At 47.4% G+C, this 15,966-nt stretch overlaps 1 non-coding gene across 1 annotated transcript; it reads left to right on the top strand.

The window, feature by feature from the left end:
- Positions 1–15,332: 15,332 nt before the first annotated feature.
- On the top strand, positions 15,333–15,451 carry LOC120586418 (5S ribosomal RNA). The gene has a single exon (XR_005648702.1). It is a non-coding gene; the product is annotated as a 5S ribosomal RNA (ribosomal RNA).
- Positions 15,452–15,966: the final 515 nt, after the last annotated feature.

Raw genomic sequence — 15,966 nt, 5'->3', positions numbered from 1 at the left:
GGCTGGGTAACATTCCAGGTAGAACAGTTCGTGATGGCTTCCTGCAGTGCGTGCTTATGTCCACCACGCGACCCTGCCTTCCATGAGCAGCCTGACCCAGGGCGTGGGACGCCCACCCTTAGGCGGGCAAAGTCTCTGTCTCTAGTTGGCTACATCATGGGCCGGTCTGGAACAGCCACCTTTCATTTCTGTGTTATGGTACACGATAAGCCAGGATTTCTTGACTTGAGTCAAGTACGGGAGCACAGAAGGACTTCTGTGAGGACTTCCGTGATGCACGGGCGATGGCAGAGTGTCATCTCGTCTACTTGGCACCGAAGAGTTGGGCATGAGGATGGCAGAGAATCGCGCTGGGTCTGCTCCTGCCCAGGTTCCATCACCCGAGAAACACATGTCTGGCAGCTGGGGGGGACATGTTAGTTCAAAGGAAATAATAAAAGTCAGGGAAGGTGGACGCAAAGGCACGTTCCCCAATTATTCACTTACAACATATGTTCGATAATTGCAATGTGCTTGTTTTCGTGTTCTGTTACTAGGAAATTTTGCCTTATCTCTGAAGGTCAGAAGACAGCCAAGTCACAATATGTCTTACCTCTTTCTAAATGAGTCATTTATGAGCAGTGGGTGTAATGCTGACTCGGACTATGTGAGCAGCAAATCCTGGCTACTTAAAACTGGGGAAATCGCTTCCAGACACTTAATAACTAGCAGACCGGTTCCATTTGAAATGACTTTGTAAGCCATACCTGGTACCCAGCTTATGTCAGGATTCGCAGTATGGAGACCATCTTCCTAGACTGATAATTAGCCACTTCAAGGAGGTTTGCTCATCACTCAAATTCTGAAAGCCGTTTGCCAATTTTGAAAGAACCAACCCCCACGTTGACCCAAGGAGCTAGTCAAAAGATGGTCTCACGCTCTTCTTAGAGTTAGCACGGTACTTGTGGCAGGACCTGGACTTTATAAAGGTGCCACTGTGACTCTGACACTTGCTGAGTGACCGGGAGCTAACCATTTCGTCTCCATGAGTCGCGACTGTCTCCTTTAAAAAATTTGGTATGATAAGCCTCACTGCAAGAGTCATTTGAGAATGAAAATAAACAAGTGATGAAATATTCAGCCACGATGATAAACATTAATTTAGCTTTGTTCCTAGTTCTCTCTACACCGTACCCCACATAACTGAGATGGAGTTAGAGCTGGCTGAATTTTAACAGCGAGCTGCCTCGCAGTGCTGCGCAGAACCAGCCCTCGCCATGTGACAGAGGAACGAGTTACGCGTAGCCATCTTAAGATCTTCTCTCTTGCTTTAAGAAGATGCACAGCTTCCTTCCTGTGGCTGAAACTTGAAAAGAAGTAAGTAGGTGGGAGGGACTAGCCACATACAGCGGGAAGGCATTTGTTGGAAAAGTCAGAAAATACCTCTGCAAGATAATCAAGAGCCAGGCCAAAGAGTGGCTTAAACGATGTCATTCTAGGTCATGTGGATGACAGCGTGGGGGCCCCTCAGACACCTACTGGCCCCTCGCGGTAGTTCCCCCTCGCTCGCCTCCCCACATGTAATCTCAGAGCTACCCTGCGAGAGGCGACCGCACGGCTCCCACTTGGCAGACGAGTGACTGGAGAACCACGAGACGGACCGCCTGTTCTGGGCAGCCCGGTCCCGCCCGGAGCAGCAGCCTGATTCCTGACCGCGGTGCCTCCTCGCCACCAGCTGTCCCCAGGGTCCCATTGCTGAGAGGACAGTGCAACTGGCTTACACAGACTCGCACTGCTGCAGCTCAGCAGCCCGGGCTGCCAAATCACAAATACTTGTCAGATGAACACTGTCTAGGCTGTGACTACCTAACCCAGTCAGTGTCATCACGAAACGAGCGCTCGGGGAGCTTTAGTCTGACAGAGCGCAAGGCAGGCGGCTGGACCAGAAGCGTGGGGATGGAGATGGAAAGCAGAAAGCTGTCTCAGGAGACAATCACGTGGACCGATGCGCTGACAGCTGAGGCAGCCGAGAGCTTCGCTCCGCTCTTCCCACTGTATATAACGCAGCTGAGGAGCCGGCCACCCGCGGCCAGGGTGCACGGCCGTCATCATTGTCCCGCACCTTATTGTTTTCCTCTGGGCCGTTGGAGACCTTTCTGCCTCACTAGCGGATTCCTCGGGGGCGGGCATTGATTCCGGCTTGTCTCCAAAATGTCACAGGGAGGTGCCATTATTGACTAGAGAAGACCACATTCACGCTACATATGCTACCACTTAAATATATATATATATATATATATATATATATATATGTAAGTGAGTTATAAGGTTAGTTCTTACATAGTTGTGCAGGTGTTTTCTTGCGTCTCTGTACATGTGATCATTTGCACTGCTTTCTAGAAACCGCAAAAAGGCTACCACGATAATCTCCAAGCTCGATGCTTTAAAAAATGCATATGCATTAATCCATTGGACGTAGCTTTATCACGTGCCTTCTCTACGTCCCGTGCCTTCTCCTGTGTTCCAGGAACAAATCGAGGTCCCCGCTGTTCAGAATCTACGTTTTAGAGGGACGAGCAAACCAGAAAGGAGGAATCCACTCCTGCTTCTCCTCGTGTTAAATCCGTCAATCATTTGTCATCTTAATTGGAAAGAAATCTGAGCTTCTCAGCACGGTCTGGAGGTTCATCCTGATCTCACTCCTGATTCGCTCCGCAGCCACCCCTTCTCTCAAATCCAATTCTCAGGTCATCCTGACAGGCGTAAATTCTCCTAAGTGTTCTCTTGTCTGTTCTGAAATGTTCTATGCTTCTGCTACTTCTAGACCTGGAGTGGAGTCCTACTTCATTGTTCACCAGCTGCTCATTTTTTAGGAAGGAAGGAAGGAATGAAGGAAGGAAGGAAGGAAGGAAGGAAGGAATGAAGGAAGGAAGGAAGGAAGGAAGGAAGGAAGGAAGGATGGATGAGAGGGAGGGTGCAGTGAAAGGGAGTAAGTTAGGTCTTATCCCACATCTTTTGTCATTATTTTTCACAGTGATTAAATTCTCCCCTCCCCTGTGGGTCCTTATTTCAATGACAAGTTCTGTCCTTATTTCAATGACAAGCAGGCAGAAGGTAGTGGGTGCCTGACATAGGGCAGTGGCAGTGACAGCAGAGGAATATGGGAGAAATTAGAATGGAAGAGTCAATAGTTGGTGACAGGTCCAACCATGAAACAAAAGGAAAAGGCTTCTTGTCTTGTGCATAAAATAGAAAGATAAAACAAGGCTAAGCCGTATCTTTTCTCCACTGGGTGAGAGCTGGATGCTCGAGTTTTCCTTTTCAATCAACATATTCATAAGAACATAAAATATGCATTAATGCAGAGCCAGGCATGAAAACATTAACATAAATACATAGAAGTAATCACTGCACTAAACTTATTTACAAATGTATAAGCCACGCAAAAGATTTCCTACCAAGCTTCAACCCGGCAGACATCAAATACAAATCACATCTTGACCAACGTGACCCGCTTGCCTGTAATTCATTCCCTCACCTCCTCTCAGCTGAGACCCCTTGAGGCCCATCTTCAGCTACCTCCCCCGACCCAGTTCAAAGCCTGCATTTTCTTTTGAAGTACTTATAAGGGTTTGAGCGATCCATTAAATTATGATGAGATTAAAAACGAAACCAGAGGAAACAAACATGCAAAGAATGTATTATTAAGCATCTAGTTGACCGGGTGATCTATGCAGGATTGGTGACGCCGTAGATTGATGACTTATAGCGTGATTACTCTATAAAGACATACGGCCAGAGCCCCAGGCTTGCCGAAACTTTGGTAGATGGCAGACTGGCTGAGAATGTACTTGAGGAAACGCTAGCTGCCCATCAAGAAGCGATCATCGGAGGGCTCGGGACACCCATTTCTTTCTGAGAAGCCGGACGCTAAGGGCGTGACTGCAGGAGGAAGCAGGAGGTGTTCCACGGGGGGCGGAGCTGTGCACCTGGCAGCCTAAGATCACCCCGAGGTGATCCTCCTTCTAGAATTGGATTTAGATTATCGACTATCCTGGGGGATTCCTTACAGACAGAATAATTCTAGGATGCCATCAGGATTCTCATTTTATACATATATAAATTCTGTTCAAACTCCAGCCCCGAGAACATTCCTGAGGGCTCCCTGAGAGGAGAGAACGGCAATCTCAAAGATTCTCCGCTTCAGGAGGCAATGGTTCGGACCAATTTTCGCCACCCATACCGGTAATATACCCGCCCCGCCATTAAGTATCTCGTGTCCCAGGCTTGCGTTGATTTGAAACGGGTGCCTTCGCTAGCGAAACTCCGGGGAACCTCGGAGCCCCCCTCGTTTTACCATTTGTTCTGGACCAGTTGTATCGGTTTCCACTATTTATAATAACTTCTATTATTAAAGTGATTTTAAGTTGACGATACTTTCAAATACATTATCTCATCTGGCATAAGGAATTGGCACAGTTTGAACGCTCAAGGAACCATCTGGGATAGTCTGATTTACAAGTCTATCGTTAACCCATCAACAAACAGTCACGGAGCGGCTACTGCGGACCAGTCACTACACTGAATACGGTAGGACCTGGGGAATGTTGGAGAAGAGAAAAAGCAACGTCACGATAACATGAACTGAAAGAAATTTCGAGTCGGAGGATGAAACAAATATCCACGAATATCCAAGTCTAAGAAAAATGCTAGTGTTGTCTGACATTCCATCCTAACTATCTTTGTCATTTCTCTACTTTCCCTCCAAGTCGACGTAAACATGTTCCAGCCCGAATCTCCCTCGAAGGCGAGGACGCCCCTCAGAAAATCATCTTCCTGAGCATCTTATTGGCACTTCCATCCCGGCCTGTCAAGTGGAGGATGTATTATTTTTCTCCACATCCATCTCACATTCTAAATCCTTTTTTCTAGTTACTGGCTCAATTTCTAATACTGGCTCCCAATTAATTGCCAGAAACCTTATATTCCTCCCACTTCTTTTCTTATTAATCATCGAATACTTTTGGTTTAACTTTTTTAGCGTGTTTAATATCATTTTTGTTTTCGTTATACCAGTACTTAACACTTAATGGCGTGTACTTAAGAGAGTATAACATTTCTTATACAATGTAATCACTGTTTATTTATATGTCCTTTGTGCTTGCAATACTGTGAACTGGTAAGCTCTTGAGAATTCTGCCTTGCGGTCAGGATGTGGTTAGTTTACAGAAGGTAATCAGCAAATATGTGCGAAATAAAATGATCGATGAGTATGTAACCTATGTGGTCATTTTTTTTTCTTTTTTGTGGTGGGCAGAATTCTGAGAAGTCCCCCAAGATGTTTATCCCTGGCATTTGCCCATCATCACCCAGTTATTCAATAAAACATTATTCTAAGTACTACTGTGAAGAGATTTTTTTACATAATTTTTTTATAATTTATATAATTTTGGTTGACTTGAAGAGAAGGAGATTATCTTTGTTGGGATGGACATAATCAACTGAATCCTTAAAAGGAACCGAGCTTTTCCTGGAAGAAGAAATTTGAAGGAATGAGTAAGATTTGATGAGAGAAAGCCTTCCAGTTTTGGCGTGGAAGATGGAGGGTCCACATGGCGAGGCCTGGGGATGGCTTCTCAGAGCTGACAAAGGGTCCAAGCTGACAGCCAACTAGGAGACAGAAACCTCCGCCATACAGCCACACGGAACTAAATTCTGCCAACAATCTGAAGGATGCTGGAAGTGAATTCTTCCCCAGAGGTTCTGGAAAGAGATGTGATGTGGCTGACTCCTGGACTTCAGCCTCATAACACCTGAGCAGAGAATCAGCCACGCCAGGCCGAGACTTCAGACCTGGAAAATTATGAGCTGATAAATGGTAGCTTTTAAGCTGTTAAGTTTCTGGTAATCTGTTATGCAGCAAAATACAATTAACACACTTTTCTTCTAATTGTGTCGTGTTTGATAATTATAATGGGAGTACTTGAAAATGACAATACACATCTTATAATTAAAGGCAGGCTGTAAATACCTAAGCCTCCAGTTCCTCAGGAAGAATGTCCTAAATGACTGTGAGGAATGCTTTGAGCTACCAAATATTCATGTCATTAAAAACAATTGAAAAATATTAAAATATATATGGTCAAAAGTTACGATATGTTAACAAATTCTATTAAAAGCAACCTGTAATGTTCTATTAGAAGCTTTAAGCTGGATAGTTGAAGATTTGGGGTTTGGCCAGCAATACAGCCCAGTAAAGACATAATTTTCCATCCTGAATGTAAGGTTATTCACAGCTTTGGTCAATGTTGGCTCCAAAAGTCTATCAATCTCAGCCAATTTTTTTTTTCATTATAGAAACTACAAAGAATTTGTCAAACACCAGCACTTGTATCAAGAGTTACAGACCAGCGAGAAATAACGTCTCCTTTAGCCTAAAAAAACCACCAAAAATTCACGACTTCGCTTTAAGATTATGTCAACCTCTACTATATTAAACCACTTGAGTAAGACTGTTTAACTCATAGGGTCCACAAGCTGCTGGCAAAGAAAAAAAACCCCAGTAAAAGATGCCTGGGGACAAAGTGGAGAAGCCCCAGGAAAACATCGCAGTTGTCGGCAGCTAGGATAGGAGCTGACATTTGATTTTCAGCCACTCGGCGTCATCGTCTTAACGGACGGACTTGTACCTGCTTTGCGAGGTGTGCCTTCTGCGCTCAGGAGGGAAGCCGTGGTTAGGCTCTGGGCTTCGGTCACACCCACGGGGAGCGATCTCCTCCCGGCCACGTTTAATGACACATCCTAGGTCCCCCATTAAGAGAGACTCCTAACGTGCGGGCAGTGCCCTGCAGTGACACCAGCCGGTCCCGGCTGCCTGCATTCCTGCGGCTGCCCTACAAGTGAGGCCACGAATGGAGGTGGCATTTTAAGATCCGAGAGTGCTTCGGATGAGCTTCCCACGAAACCTGCGTGGAGGCCCGTGCCCACGCCCGCACCTGCTGTGCCCACACCTACCCCCTGCCTTCGTCTGCATCTGTCTCAGAGGATGAAACGAGACGTGAGCCGTGTGTGACAAACCCGACACTTGGTAGCGTCTCCCAAACCAGCGCTCCTGAAAGGTCACCCGGGTTACCTTACAGCGGCTGTGTCTCAGCCTCTGGGGAGTAATCACCGCTGGACTTCGTGGGGAACGGCCCAAGGGGGAGTCTGCAGTGATTGCCCGGTGGTCACGATCCAGTCGAGCTCGTGAAAAAGAAGCATTTAATTCGGCTTCACTTTAGTTAACTGAACACTTGACCCTGTGATCAAATAGGGGTGAAGAGCCGCAGACCCCCGTGGAAAAGGAACAGGGCCCGAAGCCCGACGTCCGGGGTGGACCATTTTCACCGCGCCCGCCCGGAGGCACCAGCAGGGCACTGGCCAGAGGCAGCATCAGGGAAGGACAGAGTGGAGAGGGGAGCCTGCGTGGGGAGTAGGCACGGCGGCCGAGAAGAGGCCACCTCATTCTGCCGGTGACAGTGGACGCTGCAGAATCTGCAGACGACACGCTTCCTCGGGCCTCGCAGGTCCACACGGACTTTCCACACAACCACTGTGTGACAACCCACAGGTTCTGACGCTACCACGGTAAGTGGAAAGTGGTCCCGGTCCCTGAACACGCCAGGCCCTCCGAGGGGAGACGCGAAAACCCCTTTACCAGCGGCTGGAGGAAGAAGCCAGATAGAGCTTGTCGCTCAACACCCAGAGATACTGCTTCTGCCCGTGTCTGGGCAGCGGAGGAAAAACAAAAATCACAGAAGTGACATTTGAACTAGAGCTTGAAGCACAGGCGAGTGTCTCCGGGCGGCTCGGGGAGATGGCGCTCCCGGGGGAAGGCACAGTCGACGCAAAGCTGTGACCCGCGGAGTCCGCCGGGCGGGTGAGCAGCAGCGGGGAGCAGAAGGCGAACTTAACGTGCAGAAGCAGCTGCGGGATGTGGGGTGTAGACGGCTGCGTGACCCCACGCAGTATAGACGTGCCTTTCAAAGAGTCCTCTTCCCTAACGTACCGGTGTCAAGCCCGCTTCACGAGCTCTGGGTTTACCGACACCAGGCACCTCCAAGAACTACAGACTCTCAGTTAGTTAACTGCTGACAAGGACCGTTCCCAACCCAATTGCCTCTTTGGAATTAAACAAAGGTGTAGGCAAAAATTCTCAAAAAGAAAAACAAAAAAAAAGCCGGACGTAAAATCTATGCGGTTAATGACGTGCGCGAGGGTCTGGGGCGGCCGCATTCGCTCCCGCTTTTACGCTGGCCAGAGCGAGCGCAGGTGTTCGCTCCCCGACACCCTTCGTCCCTGTGCTCAGACCCCCAGCGACCCCAGCTCTACCCGTTCCAGACCCTTCGCGTCAGCGAGTCTAGTAAAATGTGCTCGGCGCTGTTTCTTCCTATCGTTTTGCACATCGGTTCGAATGAGGTTCGAGTCGAGGGGACATTTCTAACGCTCGCGATTCAATGTCTTTGTCCCCTCAGGCTCCCTCGGTGTGGGCTCACTCTGCACCGCTGCGCTCGGCTCCGGAGTTAGCGATGCTCCCCCAGTGCCAACGAACCCGAGGAAACGCATCCACCTAATCGGAACCTGCTGTACGATGTGTTCTTGGTATTTTAGAGTGTATGGTTTTCATGCCAGAGAGGAAGCTCGCTGTCCCCAGTGCCGCGATGTGGTCCCTGCCCTGGACAGCGGGCGCCGGGTCCCCGCTCTGCTGATGACTCTATAAACAGTCAGGGATGCTTAAAGCGAACCACGAGGAGCACAGTGTGGAGCCCCCCGCCCCGACCCCCCAGCACTCGTCACGGGCACCGTGGCTCCGGCTGCCGGACACGTGACCTCCGCCCTGCAGGCGAGGTCCCCGTTTTGTGGCTCTCTCCACCCGAAGCAATGGTCTCGCCGTTCGTCTTCTTCGAATGCGTCTTCCTTAAAAACCGCCAGCCTCAGAAGGTGTGGACCGTCGCCCACACCGTGAAAACGAGAGGAACAGACAGGAAACGCGCATCGAAGGTGTGGCACAGAGCGACGATGAGCAAGAGGGATGATGGATGGACGAAGGGCCGAAGGAAGGGTGGGTCCTCCCCGGCGGCCACCCGAGTGTGGAGCAGGCGGCACCCTAAAATTCCAAGTGGACGAGGACACCAACAAACCACGTGGCCCCTTGTCCTCGCTCCTCATTCTTCCTTCTGAGAAAGGAGTAAACCGAGACCGAGAATTCTGATGGAGCCTGCAAGCTCATTCCTCAGAGGTGACGTGTGGCGGGATTACTGCATTTCCTGTCATCCGTTACTAAATTATACCGTGCTTAATAAAACACTGTTATCGTTACTACTTCATACTTTCAAAATATTTTGCAACTGTTATCTCGTGTACAAAGAGAGCGCGAGAAAATGAGTTTCACGTGGTCTTCAATCCATCAAGTTTTCATCTACTACATTTTCCTTCTATTCTACTTTTTTATTTTATCCAGAAAAAAAAAAATTGTTGTTTCTTCCTTATGGAAGCAATTTAAAAAATCGCCAATTACGATTTAAACTTCCTTTACTAATTGTCCACAGAAATTTTCATCGGGTTTCCAGAACCCGTGCTTTCCGAGCTCAGAGCTGGAAGCTAGACAAGCATGACTTCAACCCCAACGAGCCGCCTCAGGGAGCAGCTAGAAGCAAAGAGAGGAAAGGCCGTGATCAAACCGAGTCTCACCGAAACCTGATGCTGAGCCCACTATACCCCGCCAGCCTTGGAGCTGGCAGGGCCTAAGACCCGCCTGTCCAATCCTGTGTCTCTGCCCTCTCATTGGATTCGCTCTACCTTGTCCCAAATATGGCCGGCCTTGCCTTGAATAGGCCCCCTGACAAGTGTCTCGCCACCTCATAGGGGAGGTTTGTACACGCACACTTCTTAAAGCTAAGTCACAATCTGATTTCAATGAAGCGCATCGATGTGTGCCCACTGTGACCCGTGGGAAATGGGTCCGAGTCCCCACGCTTCTGCTCCTGTTCAAGTTCCATCAGCTGAGGCGACCTGAGGGCTTCTCCTAGTGGGTGGCCTCCCCCTCGTCCCCATGTCCTTCACCGTAAGCATTCTCTGTGGGTGTGTAAAAACGGAAGCCGTGTTGCTGTGGGTGTGAACAGCCAGAGCTGTCCCCATGGGCCCCGAAAATCAAAACGCTAGGCCTTCCGTAAACGCACACTCCGGTTTTGTGAGCATTAATCTGGAAAATGTATAAAGCTCTCTCTGATTGCTGGCAAACTTATGCGCAACTCGCATGAATTCCTGGGGGCCCCTAAGTTTACACGGCTCATTTACATTTCATTCTGCTTCCCTGGCCCCAGTCCTCTCGTTCTGAATAATTCCGAAGCTCAATTCTGTCATCTGCTATATCGATTAACACCTCAACCCAGGTTTCTACCATGTGCACATCCTAAAAGCATGGCTTTGCATGTGCGTGTGGCGTCTGTGTGTGCGCACGCGCGTGTGTGTGTACCCTGACCCAAACCACCGCACGGAGGTTAACACGTGACAAGGAACGGGACATGATTGTATGAGTTTTGGGCTTTTCTCCTTTGATTGACAGCCATTAACTCCTGGTGGTCTTGGAGTGGACCTCGGGGGCAGCTCCGACCTGTTGAATGGGGCACGAGAACATCGAAGGGGCAGCTTCTCGCAGGGGTGAAGTAGGAGACCACGGCCGACGTGTCCTGACGGGTGGATGGAACATGCTCCTTGGCAACAGGTGTCGCTCATCATTAGTCTTCACGGACCCCGAACCCAGCAAAGGGGATTCACCATCACGAAGAGAAACCCACACTTTTGTGGAACCCACTGAGCTGCGTCTCGTGACCGCTGCTCCCTTCTAAGTGCCCATCGGCCTGTTCATAACTACTTCCCCGTTATCACCCATGACCAATGTCGAACTGACTGGTCCGCCAGCTCTACAATTCTTCTTTTTCTTAATTTAGACATTGGAAAGGCATTTGCGTCCTCCACTCACCTGGCCGGTCTCCCACAATGCAGCTTTTACTCACAGAAAAATGATGCTGTATCACACCTCCACACGCCCTGCACACACCCACAGGCCCAGAGTCGCGGCTTTGGTGGGGCCAAAGTCTCTCTCTTTCCAAGAGCGTCCGATCACTTTGTGCTGCTGCCCCCTTCTCCGAGGGCTGCAGACCCTTCGCGCTGGCCCCTCTGTGCCGCCCAGCCTGAATGCAGTCCTACGGCAGAGGGCATGGAACCCAACACGTGGCCAAGGGGCCGGCTCTTCTTTGTCCCCTCTTAATATCACAAAGGCCCCCAAGAGTGGATCCAGACTTCTTTCTTATTCTCTATTCACTCTTCAGATGTCAGGTGAGTCCATCTGCTGGTGGACAATGAAGGGGAGGGTTTCTCCGGAAAGAAATTTTTTAGAAAGTTATTTCTCTCACTTGAATTTTCTGAAGAATAAAGGTAAAGAAAGAAGTGTAAAAACACGGAACGGGGTGGGTTTTTCGTAATTAGAAGATTACACCTTCGAAATCCGAATCTATAAACAAGGTCCATGAGAAATTCAATGTCACATCTGTGTGTTAAATACTCTATTTGTTCTCATGAATCATATTATTCACGACCTATAAAACTAATTTTAATTACAGTAGTCATTATTAATTGAAATATAAATAATTCCTTGAACATTTTATGGCAAAGTTGAGAAAGAAAACTATCAAGACACATAAGAAAAACACCACGTGCGTGTTCCTTTCGGGTGAGGACATGCGACTCGCAGAGGGACCTGAGCTGGAATAATCTCCCATGCCAGCTACTTTTCCAAGATCCTGACTTGTTTGGAATGTTTCTCGGTAATTGGTTCCCATCCCTCTGGCAGCCACCTGTAAGCCAAGGCGGAAGCTGAGAGAGAAGCGACTGGGTGGAGTGGACTCTGTTTCTGACATTACTTCATCACCCTGCAATGCAACCTCTTAGACCCTGTGTCCCTGTGATTTTGAATAGGGTGTGTGGTCGATTCGTTAATGCCATTTAGGTCAAGCAATCTGAGGGTTTGTTTTTTTTTTTTTAATTCAAAATTTCAGAAGGACTCTTTGAGGAAAATCTTGCATTTGGGAAATTTATCAGCGATTTGAAACAGCAATCTCAGTCGATCTGAAGTTGGCATATCCGTGAGAGGCTCGTTTGGTTAAGGGAGGTATCCATGCCAACAAATAGCTATTAATTTTGCTTCTATTGTATTGGTGCAATCTAGGTAAAAACTCAATGTGTTTATTTTATTTTGCTCCAAGATTTAACATTTAATTATGTGAACAGCAATTGGTTCTTTTTTATTAGAATGTTTTGCTGCCTTTTAACACTCTCTCTGTTTTTCATAGGGTTAACAGCAAAGTCTAATGGGAGGTGACCCAAAAGGTACTGTGCTCCCACCATGTGGCAGACGGCGGTGTTGGATGGCGCCCAGACCTCGCTGGTAAGGCTGTCCACACCAGGTGGGAGATGGGCCGCAGCACTGGGTGTCAGCGGCTCTTACGGAGCCTCCGGGTGACTCTGCTCTATGCCGAAGTTTGAGAATCGTTGCTCTCGGTCACGCTCACTGAGTGGAAAATGGACCGAAGTACTTCGTTGGCAGCAGCTTAATCAAAGACCAACGCAGAAAACATGTGTATGAAATATCGTAAGAAAAAAAAGTAGGACTAGTGGAATCTGATTTTTATATATACCAAAGATAAAGGTGGACTCTGACGCTTTTAATATTTCTTCAAGTTCAGAAAAAAAAAATTGTTACAGATCACAGTTCTGGATTGAAAAAACTTAAGCATGATCCTGGAGGGGCGACTATGTCATGGTCTTGGGGGTGATCCTCTATTTCAAAGGGCGTCAGACGTTTCTCCAGGATATATGCCAGTCTCCTATAATAAACGGCGCCACACTAATGACGGGCGACAGGTATGTTTGCAATACATAGGAAGTTCGCAGCAGGACGGCGCAGCCCGGACGGGGCGGGAGTCTGGCTCACAGCTCCTCCGGCTCGGTGGAAAGACGGCGAGCACGCAGGGATGAGCCCGCTTCACACTCCTCCCGTTCTCAACGTCCGCCATCCCTTTGGGTGACGTCACAAGTAAAGGCATAAGTAGTCTGCTTACAAAATTAGCAATCTTCCTAGGCTGAAGCGTATCCCAGATCACACACGTGCGCTCTGTGCCCACACTGTTCGCAGGCAGCGGGTGCTCTGTGCGCTGGAGAATGAGCCTATCCTACAGGTGTTGGGCACCCCCCTCCCACTGTCAAGGGCTTCTTAGGGACAGTGTGAGACATAAGCTTCGGGATTACTCAGACGAATCCACGTATTCCTGTTCACACGCTTGAGTGTTCAAGAAATGGATTTCCTGGGAGTGAATGGAAGTCAATGCTGAAAAAGAGCCCAGAGCCCTCACAGCCCGCCCCTCACGCTTTGTCCAAAGTAACCCGGGTGGTGCCTATAGCCAGGTCCTTGAGTGCGTAAGCTAGGTCCCTGCCCCATTCTACTAGCACAAATACCATGGCTCCATCGTCAACAGGGACACATTTGTGTCCCTATTATTTCCAAGGAAATAATAATTATCGTTTCTGTACGATAATAATAATAATTAAGTATTCGTGTTTTAATATGGCTTTTTTCACCAGACTGCAAGGTCCAAGGATCAGGGATCACGTATCTTATACTCTATCCTCAACATACACCTAGAATATCGTAGGCCCTCTGTATGTTTCTGTGGAAGTTGCAAATAAATAAATAATAATAAGCAACATTGATATTACAGCACACGCCACTTTGTAGTTTTCACATCAATTTTCACGCTGGGACCTTTCGCTGGGCTGAATCAGATTCTTTTCTCACCCACATATCTAGTGTTTTATCAAATCTTTTATTGTTAAATAAATAACTTACGATCAAACAGTTTTATGGTTAAATAAATAACTTACGATCAGCATGAGTATATGGCCTTTATCCTCACTTTCATTACTGACCAGGGACTTTTAAGTGAAACATTCCACGTTTCAATTTTCTCATCCATCATAGACATAATTGTCTTGGTCTTTGTCTCCTGGGATGCTGTAAAGCCATCTGAGAAAAAACGGTGATACGATACAATGAGTCTTAAAAACAAAGGTGCGATATAATTAATTCTGGGACAACAACATTTCTCCTGGAGGTCACCCATGTCTTTTTCCTGTTTGTTGATTTTACCCTGGATCCTTTCAATGATGTAAACTGCGACTGTGAGGCTAACAGCTTTTCTGAGCGCTGCGATTCCCTCCAATGAATCATCGAGCCTGGGGGACCCCCAGCATGGAGAGGGAGAATTCACAGATGCAAGAGTCGATTTAGGGGAAGGCGAGAAGGGGAAAGGTGGGGCACAGTAAGCAAGGGCGACGGATGCCCACTGTGTGCCACCTGGAAAGTTGAGCCTTTTCCCCCCCAAATTCAAATACGGATAATACTCCTATAGGGAGTGATCGAAGTGGAAGTAATTTGATGTATTCTGGCTGCATCTTTTGTTTATCTAGTTTCTCGTTTATCAATTTTAAGTGTTATTTTGTTATGTCGAATGTATTTTTGTTAGCTGCGTTACATTATTTCTGTAAAAATGATTGGGGATACATCAATTTATCAAATAAATATCTCACCAATGGCTCTCTTCACCCAAGTCAGATAAATGTGACAACAGAACATTTATGGCCACCACCGTGTTGTGATTCCAGGAATCCAGAAAATTCCACTGCGTTAGAAGGACAGCAACTCGAACTCTCTCCAGTATTTAATTTTATTTTCCATTTTGAAAGTGAGGTAGAGTTAGCACCCATTCGAGCTGATTTACCTATAGCACATTCCCTTGTGACTACATATTCTATAGCCAGTCTGATACATCCTGTTTGATCTCCTAACGTCTAAATAAGAGTAAAATTGTAAATTCTAGAGGGCACTGTGTCCGACGCACTCAGACATCTCACATTAGAAGAGTGTTTTTGTTTGTGTGTTTATGTGTTTGTGTATTTGTTTGTTTTTCCCCATGGATCTGCAGCCTCTCTTTGAGTGACAGGCAAAAATAGAGCCAGTCATCCTAGGATTCAGTATGACCGATGGTTAATGAGTGATTTTTTTACAACGTACAGCATACTGATCTCAAAAAGTTAAAAATGGATCTACCTTTTGACCCAACAATTGCGCTTCTGGGTATTTAGCCAAAGAAAATCAAAACAATAATTCGTAAAGATCTAAGCACCCCTATGCTCACGGCAGCACTATTCACAATAGCCAAGATATGGAAGCGACTTAAATGCCCATCAATAGACTAGAAGTCTATGGCCATGCCACCCTGAACAAGCCCGATCTCATCTGATCTCGGAAGCTAAGCAGGGTCGGGCCTGGTTAGTACTTGGATGGGAGACCACCTAGGAAGACCAGGTGCTGTAGGTGTACAAAATAAAAAAATAAGGGCTTGTAAGCTGACAAGGTCCTTGCAATCTGTGAGGTCAACCGAGGATCGCTTCACCTAAAAAAGACGATTAGGTAAAGAAGAGGTGGTTCATATATACAATGGAATATTACTCAGCCATAAAAAATGAAATCTTACCATTTGCGACGACATGGCTGGACCTAGAGGTTATTATGCTGAGTGAAATAAGTGAGGCAGAGAAAGATAAAGACCATATGGTTTCACTTATATGTGAAATCTAAGGAACAAAAAGATCAAACTAATCGAAAACACAAATGTAGACTCACAAACAGAGAAGACAATCTGGTGACAGCCAGAGGGGAGGGGCTGGGGGGCTGGGAGAATGGGGTGAAGGGTTAAAGAAGTACAATTCGGTAGTTGATAGATGGTCACGGGGACGGGGAGCACGGCAGAGGGAACGCAGTCGGCAGTAGTGCAATGGCCGGGCGTAGAGTCGGAGGGAAGACAGAGTCATCAGCGGGATCGTTTCATAAAC

The sequence above is a fragment of the Pteropus medius genome, unplaced genomic scaffold, assembly GCF_902729225.1.
Source record: "Pteropus medius unplaced genomic scaffold, Ma_sr-lr_union100, whole genome shotgun sequence".
Lineage (NCBI taxonomy): Eukaryota > Metazoa > Chordata > Mammalia > Chiroptera > Pteropodidae > Pteropus > Pteropus medius.
This window is presented reverse-complemented; position numbering and strand designations above follow the sequence as displayed.